Source organism: Manis javanica, chromosome 8 (assembly GCF_040802235.1).
Source record: "Manis javanica isolate MJ-LG chromosome 8, MJ_LKY, whole genome shotgun sequence".
Taxonomy (NCBI): Eukaryota; Metazoa; Chordata; class Mammalia; order Pholidota; family Manidae; genus Manis; species Manis javanica.
The window spans coordinates 106,294,157-106,307,967 of NC_133163.1; the positions used below are offsets into that span (position 1 = coordinate 106,294,157).

Sequence of the window (13,811 nt, forward strand, 5' to 3'; positions counted from 1 at the left end):
TAAACCAGACACCAGTCCAGTTTTCCCAGAGGGCTTTCTAAGCATTGACTCCATAAAGTCAACCTTAGTTCCTTAAAATTGTCTGGTCATATCTAATTCTATGCACATAATTCTCAAATATGACATTCCAGTCACATTCTTGGTTATATAACCAATATTTCCAATTACGTCCCATTCAGATTCTCATTGCCATTCAAATGAGAACACTCCATAATGTCTCTGAATTCTGGAGGAGTTAGAAAAGATAAATGTTTCATTTCTGTTTACAAAACTATTATCAACTAAATTGTAAGTTTTAACCTAAGAGAAGGGGGAATTTCCTTAAATCCAGCAGCAATATTCCAAATGAAAGCCATAATCATCCTTCATCAGTTCATTCAGTCTCATGTAATTAACTCATGTTCTACTTGGTCTTGGGTTAGCAGTTTTATGAACCTTATCAGCTTCTCCACCAGAGTTCTAGAAAATCCTTCTCAGTAGAATGGTATGGTCTCAAATTTATTTAAGCAATGCCATTAGAAGACTACCACAGAGAGCTGTCCTAGTCCTTTACATGGGTCTCTGAGACAGTACTTTTTTGTTGAAGTTTAAGCACTCTGGCCTATTGCTTACTGCAAGTACTTTCAGAAAAGAATCAGAGTAAAATATAAACTATCTGTTGATGGGAGAAGACTTAAAACGGCTATGGTTAAAGCTCTGATGAAAGTTCATCCTAAAAATGATGTAACTGACAGGGGAATTTGGTTATTTCTTTGGCAAATAACATTTAAAATAATAACTGGAATTATGACTGATAACATTATACCAGAACATATAATGGACAGTAACAAATTTCATTCAATGTCTGAAATATTTATATTAATAACACTTTATCCATACAAATAGAATGTAGAGAAAAAATCTCTTATTTAACAATGCTTTACATGCAATTGAACATATCAAATAAACCTAATTGTTTTTTGGCATCTCTCTTTTTACAAGATGTAAGAAAAAATCCTTTGAGGTTCTCCAAGAGCTGTCTAAGAAATCATACACTCATTTCAAGATCAAGATTTCACTTTGGATTTGATTCTGGGAGGATAAAATTGTCCAAGATGTTAAAAGTTAGAATACTTGACTAAATACAATCCTACGTCATTGTGAAATAATACTTTGCTGCTTATTTAACCAAAGTGACAGTAAAATAATTCAAAAGTAAATATAGGAGATAACATAAATATAATATTTTAAATGTAAGAAAACTTGATTCTCTTAAATAATTAAGGACACAATAAGGGCTAACATAAAGCATAGGAAATTATTTAAAGACACAGTATCTGTTTCCTAGGAGGATTACTTAAAAGGTAAAGAAAAACCTTTTACAATACCTCATTAAGAGCAGACCACCAAACCAAGAAAACCTTGTTATGTCAACAAAGAGCAAACCAAACTCCAGCTTTGCATCACTGTAGTTTTGATATTAAAGTTAATTTTTAAGAAAACTTAGTAAACAAATCTATCCAATGTTAGCCAGCTTTGACCACATGAGGTAAAATTCCTTTTCCAAGATCCTTTCCTGCAAACCTTCTACAACTTTTCATATCCATTGAATTTTTGTTCTATATTTTCCTCTTGTTCTTTAGGACAAAATTACTGTATTGTTCCCTTATCAAAAACCCATCCTACATACCCTGTATGTTTTTTTCTTATCAAATATACATTCTACTTCCTAGCATACTTTATACAAAGTTGTTTCCATTCACCCATACTTTCTAGCAGTTTCATTTACACATACTGATTATAATTTTTAACCATTAGTAACCTTTTTTAAATATATAAAGCTACAAAGTAGGTAACTGTGAATCGTCTGCCATATGCCAGCATTGTGTAGCAGACTAGCAAATTTAAGAATATGCCATCTCACAATTATTATAGGTATATGTTTCCTGGTAGAATAGTTTTCTTTTCTGGTATCATTAATCTACAATTACATGAGGAACATTACGTTTACTAGACTCCCCCCATCACCAAGTCCCCCACACAAATCCCATTACAGTCACTGTCAATCAGTGTAGTAAGGTGCTATAGAATCACTACTTGTTTTCTCTGTGTTGTACAACCCTTCCCGTGTGCCCCCCACACATTATGTCTGCTAATAGTAATGCTCCCCTTTTTATTTCCCCCCTTATCCCTCCCTTCCCACCCATCCTCCCCAGTCCCTTCCCCTTTGGTAACTGTTAGTCCATTCTTGGGTTCTGTGAGTCTGCTGCCGTTTTGTTCCTTCCATTTTTTTCTTCGTTCTTATACTCCACAGATGAGTGAAATCATTTGATACTTGTCTTTTACTGCCTGGCTTATTTCACTGAGCATAATACCCTCTAGCTCCATCCATGTTGTTGCAAATGGTAGGATTTGTTTTCTGCTTATGGCTGAATAATATTGTATATGTACCACATCTTCTTCATCCATTCATCTACTGATGGACAGTTAGGTTGCTTCCATCTCTTGGCTATTGTAAATAGTGCTGCGATAAACATAGGGGTGCATCTGTCTTTTTCACACTGGGCTGCTGTATTCTTAGGGTAAATTCCTAGAAGTGGAATTCCTGGGTCAAACGTATTTCTATTTTTAGTTTTTTGAGGAACCTCCATACTGCTTTCCATAATGGTTGAACTAATTTACATTCCCACCAGCAGTGTAGGAGGGTTCCCCTTTCTCCACAACCTCACCAACATTTGCTGTTGTTTGTCTTTTGGCTGGTGGCAACCCTTACTGGTGTGAGGTCATATCTCTCACTGTGGTTTTAATTTGCATTTCTCTGACGATTAGTAATGTGGAGCATCTTTTCATGTGTCTGTTGGTCATCTGAATTTCTTCTTTGGAGAAGTGTTTGTTCAGATCCTCTGCCCATTTTTTAATGGGATTATTTGCTTTTTGTTTGTTGAGGTGCGTGAGCTCTTTATCTATTTTGGATGTCAACCCTTTATCACATCTGTCATTTATGAATATATTCTCCCCTACTGTAGGATGCTTTTTTTTCCTATTGGTGGTGTCCTTTGCTGTACAGAAGCTTTTCAGCTTGATATAGTCCCACTTGTTCATTTTTGCTTTTGTTTCCCTTGCCCAGGGAGATATGTTCATGAAGAAGTTGCTTGTGTTTATGGATAGTATAGTTTTTTTAATGTGTCAAAAGAAGATATTTAGCAGCAGACTCAAATATATTGAGCATCTCTCTATCACAGAAAAATAAGAAACCAAAAGTATGTAAACTTTAACTTACGCTTAGTAATTTAAGATTTAGTAATTTCTCTTACTTAGAAATGATCTCAATATTTAATGATTGATCTCAATATTTAATGAATATGTATTACTTAATTTAGCATGACTCTAAGGCTGCAAGTTACAAAAACAATTTTGGAAATTGTTTTTAGGCAAACACAGTATAACATTAAACAAAGCTAGCCATCATCTCAAATTGTTTCCCTGTGAACTATTTTTATAGCACATGCATGTTAGGCAAGTACTGAAAAAAATCACAAAGGCAAAGAAATCTAAAAGACAATACCAAATTTATGTTGGTATTATATTTAATTCTGATGACTCCATAGACATAGCTGTTTTTATTAAACCAACAATATTAACTAGTCTTATTTAGCCAAGGTTTTCCTGAGTCACATAAACTTGGAAGGCATTTGGGTTAGTTTTGATATTTCTTGGAGTTTTATGAATATTTAATATATATAAGCACTTATTTACCTCTAAACCAATCAGAACTCTTTTATGAGCTATTATAAGTTAATTTGGTAATACCATCTAGAGGTTGAAAAAAATGTATTTTTCACATATTGCATACATGCACATACATACATAAACATATAGACAGATGCAAATAGACCTTATCACTCTAAAATTTTGCCAAGAATCAAGTAAACTTATTAATACAAAAATCACTGATTTATAAGAATATAAGTTGGCTGTCATCTTTGCTTCACTTTATATTTTTATCCATATTGTTTTTCTGACAGATGGGACAAGTTAAGGTTACCTGCTTAATATGAAGGCTGATGCTTTTTACCAATACTTGTGGAAGAGATTTTTAAGGTTTTCTTTTGCCCTGACATATAGTTTCTTTGAGAATCCCTGAATCTTCTGAGAGCCCCTAATGTGTGGGAGGGGATCTAAAGTTCAGTGATTGTAAGGAATTGAAGGACTGGAGCAGGAGGGGAAAACCTTGCAGGTATGGACAAGGAGATGAAGGAGTTAAAGGCAGTCATATCAGTGAATTCAAAGTTGCTAAAGGGAAGACTGAAGGTGATAAAAGAAAGAAGAAGGAATGGAAGCAATGGTAATGGAGAGGCCTTGGAGGAGCCAGTTTGGTGAAATTCCAAATTGTCCTTCGTAAAATCATTCCAACAAGAGAGAAAGGGAAAGAGCTAGTACCATGGTAGTGGAGCATACAGTCAGTGGGGGTATCAGAAGGGTTTCAGTCAACTAAAAAGCTCCAATGTTCTTAACTGATAGTACCTTATAAACAAAGAAGCCTGGGACTTTTAGCCCAGCCTTCATTTGCCTAGGACTCTAACCTAACTTCCAGAGTAAAGGTCTGCAAAAGAGCCAGGAATTCCCCACCTAAAAGTCAGGGAGAAAATCCTTGATCAAAAAGATCCAAGACAAGTTCCATTCAGAAAGATAATTGCTCAAACAGGTACCTTTGAACCAAAGAATTCTGGGACTCTAACCCAGCCTCAGAGACTATACTTAGAATATCAAGAATCAAAATTTGGCTTTACCATGCTTTAACAGACTGTCTGCTATGTACTGGGTCAGGAGTTGGACTCACCAATGGAACCCTAATTAGTCAGAGGTGAAAGAAATGTTTCAAAAGTGCACAACAGGGGTCCTGGATGAGAGGTCCAGGGGTCCAATGATAGATTTGATCCTGTCCAAGTCAAGGCACCATAATTGTCAAAGAAAAAATTATTCAGATACTTATAAAAATGACAAGGAAGACTTTATTCAGGGGCTATTGCAATAAGAGCATTGCAGTAGGGGAGAGATTACAGCAAAGACAGCAGGCAATTGGGGATTTACAGCCAATGAGCAGAGGGAAGGGTGTCAGTGAATGCAAATTTACTAAGAAGAGGCATAAAGGCTGGAGGGATTCTTAACAAACCAACTTAATAAGATCCTTGCTGTAGGTAGGCCAAGGGGGATCAGATATCAACACTGGGAGATGAGGAATTTGATCAGATACAGAGGGTGATCAGATCCCAAGGGTAATGGGATTCTTGCTAAACTGACTTAGCATGATCCTTACTAAAACTGGACTAGACAGGCCAAAGAAAGGATGGGGACCAAGTTTGAGACCTAACAGAGAAGAGGGCCCCCAGAGTAGCCTGACCAAAGTTTGGTCAAGGAAATTGTCTGTCACACCACCAATAGTATTACATACTTTCACATACAGTGACCCAGGTATAAAAAGGTGAGAATGGGAAGGAAGGGGAGAAAGGGAGAGAAAGGAAGGAAGGAAAGGTTTGTAAAACTGTCTTCCAAACTCAGACTACTCTGAGTGCTGCCACATATTTGTTTGTGGGTGATAAATTTTATCTTTTGAAATAGTCTAATGAGGGGCTGGTGGTGGAAGTTAAAGGGGTCAGGGGCTAGCACTTCTCCGGACCTACCATCGTGGTCATTGCAGGCACTACGTCCAGAATCCTTTAGCATAGGAGTCACGCTGACAGCAGCTATGAGCGGCAGGGTGTACAGGGGAGATGAAGTTGGAGCGCTTATATTTGACATTGGATCCTATACTGTGAGAGCTGGTTATGCGGTGAAGACTGTCCCAAGGTGGATTTCCCTACAGCTATTGGTATGGTGGTAGAAAGAGATGATGGAAGCACATAGATGTAAATAGATGGTGATAAAGGCAAACAAGGCAGTCCTACCTCTTACATAGATACTAATGACCTGCGTGTTCCTAGGGAGAATACAGAGGCCATTTCACCACTAAAAAATGGGATGGTTGAAGACTGGGATAGTTTCCAGGCTATTTTGGGTCATACCTACAAAATGCATGTCAAATCAGAAGCCAGCTTGCATCCTGTTCTCATGTCAGAAGCACAGTGGAATACTAGAGCAAAGAGAGAGAAACTGACAGAGTTAATGTTTGAACACAACATCCCTGCATTCTTCCTTTGCAAAACTGCAGTTTTGACAGCCTTTTCCTTAAGATAAGGAACAAGACAAGGATGCCCACTCTCCCCACTTTAATTCAACATAGTTCTGGAGGTCCTAGCCATGGCAGTCAGACAACACAAAGAAATAAAAGGCATCCAGATTGGCAAGGAAGAAGTTAAACTGTCCCTGTTTGCAAAGGACATGATATTGTACATAAAAAACCCTAAAGAATCCACCCCAAAACTACTAGCTCTAATATCAATACAGCAAATTTGCAGGATACAAAATTAATACACACAAATCTGTTGCATTCCTATACACTAATGATGAAATAGCAGAAAGAGAAATCAGGAAAACAGTCCAATTCACAGCTGCATCAAAAAGAATAAAATACCTAGGAATAAACCTAACCAAGGAAGTAAAAGACTTATACTCTGAAAACTGCAAGACACTCATGAGAGAAATTAAAGAAACAAATAAATTGAAACACATCCTGTGCTCATGGATAGGAAGAATTGATATTCTCAAAATGGTCATTCTGCCTAAAGCAATCTACAGATTTAATGCAATTCCTATCAAAATACCAATAGCATTCTTCAATGAACTAGAGAAAATACTTTTAAAATTCATACGGAACCACAAAAGACTCTGAATAGCCAAAGCAATCCTGAGAAGGAAGAATCAAGCAGGGGGGATTATGCTCCCTGACTTCAGCTTCTACTACAAAGCCATAGTAATCAAGACAATTTGGTACTGGCACAAGAACAGACCCAGAGACCAATGGAACAGAATAGAGAGCCCTGATATAAACCAAACCATATATGGTCAATTAAGATATGATAAAGGAGCCATGGACATACAATGGGGAAATGACAGCCTCTTCAACAACTGGTGTTGGCAAAACTGGATAACTACATGCAAGAGAATGAAACTGGATTATTGTCTAACCCCATACACAAAAGTAAACTCAAATGGATCAAAGACCTGAATTTAAGTCATGAAACCATAAACTCTTAAAAGAAAACATAGGCAAAAACCTCTTGAATATAAACACGAGCAACTTTTTCCTGAACACACCCCCTTGGGCAAAGGAAATAAAACAAAAAATGAACAAATGGGACCACATCACGCTAAAAAGCTTCTGTACAGCAAAGGACACCATCAGCAGAACAAAAAGGCATCCTACAGTATGGGAGAATATATTTGTAAATTACATATCTGACAAGGAGTTAACATCTAAAATACATAAAGAACTCACATGCCTCAACATCCAAAAAGCAAATAACCCGATTAAAAAATGGGCGGAAGGCATGAACAGACACCTCTCCAAAGAAATTCAGATTGTCAACAGGCAGATGGAAAGATGCTAAGATAATTATCAGGGAAATGCAAATTAAAACCACAATGAGATATCACCTCACACCAGTTAGGATGGCCAATATAGAAAAGACTAGGAACAACAAATGCTGGTGAGGATGCAGAGAAAGGGGAACCATCCTATACTGCTGGTGGGAATGTAAACTAGTTCAACTATTGTAGAAAGCAGTATGGAGGTTCCTCAAAAAACTAAAAATAGAAATACCATTTGACCTGCAAACTCCACTCCTAGGAATTTACCCAAAGAAGACAACTCAGATTCAAAAAGACAGATGCACCCCTATGTTTACTGCAGCAATATTTACAATAGCAAAGATATGGAAGCAACCTAAGTGTCCATCAGTAGATGAATGGATAAAGAAGATGTGGTACATATACACAATGGAATACTATTCAGCCATAAGAAACAAATCCTACCACTTGCAACAATATGGATGGAACTAGAGGGTATTATGCTCAGTGAAATAAGTCAGGCAGAGAAAGACAAATACCAAATGATTTCCCTCATTTGTGGAGTATAAGAATGAAGCAAAACCGAAGGAACAAAACAGCAGCAGACTCACAGACTCTAAGAAGGACTAGTGGTTACCAAAGGGGAGGGGTGGGGAAAGTAGGGAAAAGGGGATTGTGGGGTATCATGATTGGTGCACATGGTGTGTGTGGAGTCACGGGGAAGACAGTGTAGCTCAGAGAGACAAATAGGAACTCTGGCATCTTACTACCTGATAGACAGTGACAGAATGGGGGTGTGGGGGGGTAGTCGATAATAAGGATGAATGTAATAACCACATTGTTTTTCTTGTGAAACCTTCATAAGAGTGTATATCAATGATACCTTAATAAAAAAAATATTATGTCCAAAAAAAAAGAAAGAAATAGCCAAAAGACATTAAGGGCCAAGTCTTTAAAATAAGGAGGATATCAAATTGAGTAACATGGTTATGACTATAATGCAATGAGTTGTTGGTTCTTGTGTAGTTTATAAATAGGGTGACCAAACTCAACCTATTTTGCCTGAAATTCTCCCAGTTTTAGAAATGAAAATCTCCCTCAGTTTCAGGAAAACCAGGAAAGTTTACTCGAGGCTGTCTCAGTTTTAAAACTGAATGCCCCACATACTGGGAAAAGCTTTAGTCTTGGACATACTGAGATCGTTGGTCTGTTTGTAAAAAGAATTTGTATTTTCAACCAAGAAATTCCAAATTCATTCTGAGTCATGGCACATGATGAGCTAGGTGTCTGGTTTCCTATATAAGGGTTGTTAAAACACAAAAGCAGCCTCATTTGTGTAGTCACACATATGTAGGAAATCAAATATTCGCCCTGACTCCTACTTAGTTAGAAGCATGTTTACTTAGATTTTTCTTCAAATACATGACCTAAACACCTCTCCACAAAATGGCTGATGGAAAAAGTCTGTTTACTGAGTTACGATATTGGGTGTACAATTATGCATGGTTTCTTTTTACATTAATATATTTCTTTATGCTTAGCTACAAATTTCTTACTAGAAAAAAAGACAAAATTGCTAATCACCTATAAGGTATAATAAATGTAATTACTGTGTATGGTGATCAAAGAGTGAGTGTGCGTGTCTGGTCTCTCATGGGGAAACAATCTTCTTGATCCTCATTTCTAAACCCAAATTCATCTGTGTTTTTCCTCATTTTCCTAAGGGACATGTTGTTCCTTTAGGAGGTTTTTTTTTAGGGGTGAGATAGCTGAAGAGGGTTGGATGGCAAAAACTTGCTCAGAAAGCTCTGTGTTACTTGCAGCTGCTATGATCAAGCAGTAACCCCTTACAGTGAGATTAGTTTATCCCTCTAACGTCAATTTTATATGCCCTCCCATTTGTCTGAGGACTTCCCCTAAGATGTGGGGACCAGCCAGGCTGGGAGGGCATGTGGTAGCTGGGTCCCTGGAATATATCTGAGACTCACTGCAGCTAAAGAGGTGGAGATCCAAGAAGCAGCAGCTTAGAAGAGGCTGACTTAAAAACCACTTAATGCTAAAGTATCCAAACATGAGGGAAAAAGTGGGGAAACGATTGAGAACAAGCAAGTTAGAAATGGTATAGAGGTAGAAACTTTAAAAAGGTAGTTTTCTTGATTTTTTTTTTAATGGGGTAACAGAAACCTCAGCCTGATGGTGATGGGTGTTCTGACCGAGACTTGCTCCTCTTCCACTTCTCACTCCCTTAGACTGTGTTGTCCAGTTTGGGTTGGCTGAAAAGCCTTCACATGTTCAGATGTCTTCTGAGTCTGGGTGGGGAGATATCATGTGTTTGCTTCTCCAACTGGCATCCTTTCCAATGGCCTAAGTACCAGAGCTGGCTGTGGCACTGCTGGGAATTTAAAACCTTTTGTAAGATTCTTGGGCTCTTTTCACTCAGTCGCCAGGGTAAGCTGACAAGGCTCTGGGTTGAGGGCAGGGTCTCAGGGAGATGGACTAGTAGGGGCTCATAAACACAGACTTCATTTCTACTCTTACTAAGAAAGGAGGAGCAACCAGAAGACACCTATGACAACTTCAATCTACTAATTTTTGCCTTTTCTTATTTTATGATGGAAGCACAACCTGTCTTGGAGTCTAAGTCTTCTTAGACTTCACCACTTAAACTCTGGATCCCCTCTCACCTATTCAGAGGCTTTGCTTTTTTCTGTCATCCACATTTCCACATTTCCTCTATTAGAACATTCCCATCAGCATATAAACATGCTGTAGTATCCCCTTTCTTAAAATGAATCTGTCCTGCCTAGAAGCAACACTCTTCTCTAACCAGCCCCTCTGCTTATCCGGTCTGCTTGCATCAACCATGTCCAGAATGAGTTGTCAATTCTCAGTGTCTCTACTGCCTCAATTCAGTCTCTTTTCAGCCTTCTCCAATCATGTTTTCTTCCCTGCAACTCTACTGAAGCCATTCTCAGGATCACCAGTGAGCCCCATCTCTCCGAATCCTCCAACAACTCCCAGTCCTTCTGTGCTTCTCTCACTTAACCTCTCAACAGCATTTGACTCAGTTGACCACTCAGTCAACACACTGGTTCAGTCTTCCTCCTACAACTTTGACTGGCTTCTTCTTCATGTGCAGGCTCCTTCCTCTTATTCCCAGTTTTAAAATTTGTTAAAACCTCTTCTGTTCTTTAAATATACTCACTCCCTTTGGAGGAGATCTTATCCAGTCCCATGGGTTTAATTTCTATCTTCCTGCCAATAACTCCCAGACCTATATATTCTCCAGCCCTGGCATTTCACCTGAGCTCCAGACTTAACAAACATATCCTGCTACATACTTGACATTTCCATCGAATGTCCAATAAGGATTTCAAGTTGAACATTTTCAAAATAGAACCTGATCTTATCTCCCATATATGTTCATCCCCCAGTTTTCTCCACTGTAGGTACTGGCTTAACCATTCATCCATTCTATGGTCTGCTTATGTTTCCCCAAATTCATACATGGGATCCTATCCCCTAAAGGTGATGGTATTAGTAGGTGGGGACTTCAGGAAGTACTTAGGTCATGAGAATGGAGCACTCATGAATGGGATTAGTGGCTTTATAAATGAGCTCCGGGAGGTACCTAACTCCTTGCACCATGTGAGGACACAGTGAGAAGACACTGGCTACAAACCAGGGAGAGGGCCCTCACCAGAAGGTGACCGTGCTGACATCATGATGTTAGACTTACAGCCTCCAGACTATAAGCAATAAAATCGTGTTGTGTATAAGACACCCAGTCTGTGGTATTTTGTTATAGCAGCCTGAATGGACTAAGACAACCCAGTAACTCAGGATATAAACTTAAAGCTCATTCTTAATGACTTTATTCCTCTAACAACTAGATATTATAAAAATCCAATTGTCTCCTGTCTGTGCCTGCTTAGCTATTTGTGATAGCTAGAACTGGATGTTCTCAAATTCAAAGCCACTGGTTTCCAGGATTAGTGCTACAGTCTTTCCTCATGTTTCTATAGATTGGGTATGAAATAGTAAACCTAAAGTGATTGAAAAAAGGTGACCCTGGTGCATACTGAGTTTTCTGCATCTATCTTAGCCACGTTAGCCTCTTGACAAGTGATTATTTTTCCCAAGGTGGATGAGCAGTTGAATTTTTCCAAAAGCCAATTTCCCAGAGAAGGAAACCTAAGGGGTGGAGGCATCAGGGCTGGATCCACTTGGGGTCTAATGTTTCCCATATCAATGGTTGGAGATATTCATGTGGGTTGGGCTGGGTCGGGTAGGTTACAGGAAGGTTGGAGGCATTAAGGAAGGCTTACTGGAAGGCTGCATCTGCCTCTGAGAACAAAAACAGCCTCTTTGCCTTTTAAGAATGTCAGTTATTATAACAGCCAAGGAGAAGTCTGTAATGAGTTTTGTAATGAATTCCAGTTATAGCTAAATATATTTGATGATGCATGTGGGTTCTTATTCTACGACCATGAATACTTGAAGTATAACGCAGGTATCTTGGTTGTACAGAATACAGTACAGGAATTCCATCTTCTTGGACATGTATTTTTCAGTTTTGGCCTGTAGGTGGTGCTGTAGCCCACAGAGGACTGTATGGATAATGGACTGTAGAAATGTTAGATCCAGATAAGTATACTAGGATTTTGTCCAAGCAGATCTTGCCTTCTTGATCGTGGATGTGATTCATTCAGCACAAGAAGATGACTAGGGCACTACACAGGGAAAATGGCACCATAATCTGTCACACTGTCCCTCTCCCAGTGATCTCAAAGCACTGGAACCACTATGCTAGAGTATTTTCCAGATAGGTGATAAGAGGAAAAAATGCCTTCTGGATAGGCCTCAAACAACCTTCCCACATGAAGTTGTTAGTGTCTTTGGAAAAAGGGCATCTATCTATGTATTGTATGCCCAATTCTGTCATGATGCTGACTCCTAGGCTCAGTACAGCAGGTTAGCACCTCACCCAACACCAGCCACATATTCCATCTCTGCTGAAGCTTGTGAATAGAATTGCTGTCTGGCTTGGTAGGAAGCCAAACATATTCGAAATGGGGTCATAAATCCATTTACTCTGCACTAAGATGTGTGAAAAATGTAGCTTCTTTATTTCTCTGTAACTCATTTGCTTATCCCCAGGGAACTGGTAAAAAGAACCCTAAATTTATGCCACTTGGTTAGATTTAATTCAGTACAATAATTCAGACAACAACCCCTTTTCACAAATTCTCATTAGGTAAAATTGTTAAGTCTTTCAAATTTTCTCTCCATCTCCTTGTTCTTCAAGATAGCATTTGTGTATTGGGGTCTGTAAGAGTTCCGATGACCAGTAGCAGCAGAGGTGGTATTACCTGAATCTTCACTGGTAGATACTAGAGCAACTGGATATTTGTTCCCTGGACTGGTGCACACTGAAGTATAGTTTTTCTGTGGTGACTTTTTGAGGTAAAATACTGTTCATCTCTGAAACTTGTGGTCTGGCCTTCTCAAAGTTCCTGCTCAACTACCTCTTTGTTATCTGATGTATCTCTGTGCTCTAAAAATCTTTGCATCTCACCAGACCACATGGGACTCATCAATCAGCTCCCTTCCCACTCCACCTCCTCACCATTATTCCTTAGCAAGATGGTGGCCTCTGACCTTGCCTGTTCTTTGTCTTCCTTATTTCATCTGTAATCTCTTAGAACTGGAAAGGGCGGTCATTAGGCAATTCATTTGTCCATATAATATCTCCCTTGTAGCCTACATGAAGTTGTTAGTGTCTTTGAAAAAAGGGCATCTATCTATGTATTGTATGGCCAATTCTGTCATGATGCTGACTCCTAGGCTCAGTACAGCAGGTTAGCACCTCACCCAACACCAGCCACATATTCCATCTCTGCTAAAGCTTGTGAAAAGAATTGCATCCAAAACTGGCTTGGCAGGAAGCCAAAGACAGCAATGACCCTCAAGACTTAACTTTCATGGGTTGAAAGGATAGATTGTTTATCCTTAAGAAAAAAACACTGATTTGGGTTCCCCCCTCTATTTCTAGATATGCCTTAAATCTGAATTTAGAAAATTATTTCTAGACAAAGCCTAACTTTAAGTCTTGATGTAGAATCTATGCAAAATACAATAAAGCACAAAGGTCAGATATTACTTTGTTTGTTCTAGAGCTATACTGTCCAAGATGGCAGCCAGTAGCCCCATATGGCCGTTTAACTTTAAATTTAAAATAATTAGAATTAATTAGTTTTAGAAATTCGGGTCTTTGGTCATACTAGCCACATTTAAAGTTCTCAGCCACACATGACTAGTGGCCA

At 38.6% G+C, this 13,811-nt stretch overlaps 1 protein-coding gene and 1 long non-coding RNA gene across 6 annotated transcripts in view; one reads left to right on the forward strand and one right to left on the reverse strand.

The window, feature by feature from the left end:
• The window catches only part of ZNF280D (zinc finger protein 280D), a 296,039-nt gene that overhangs the window by 203,416 nt on the left and 78,812 nt on the right, over positions 1-13,811 (reverse strand). The gene's annotated exons all lie outside the window — the stretch shown is intronic.
• Positions 1-13,811, forward strand: part of LOC108407909 (uncharacterized) — a 120,333-nt gene that overhangs the window by 78,673 nt on the left and 27,849 nt on the right. The gene's annotated exons all lie outside the window — the stretch shown is intronic.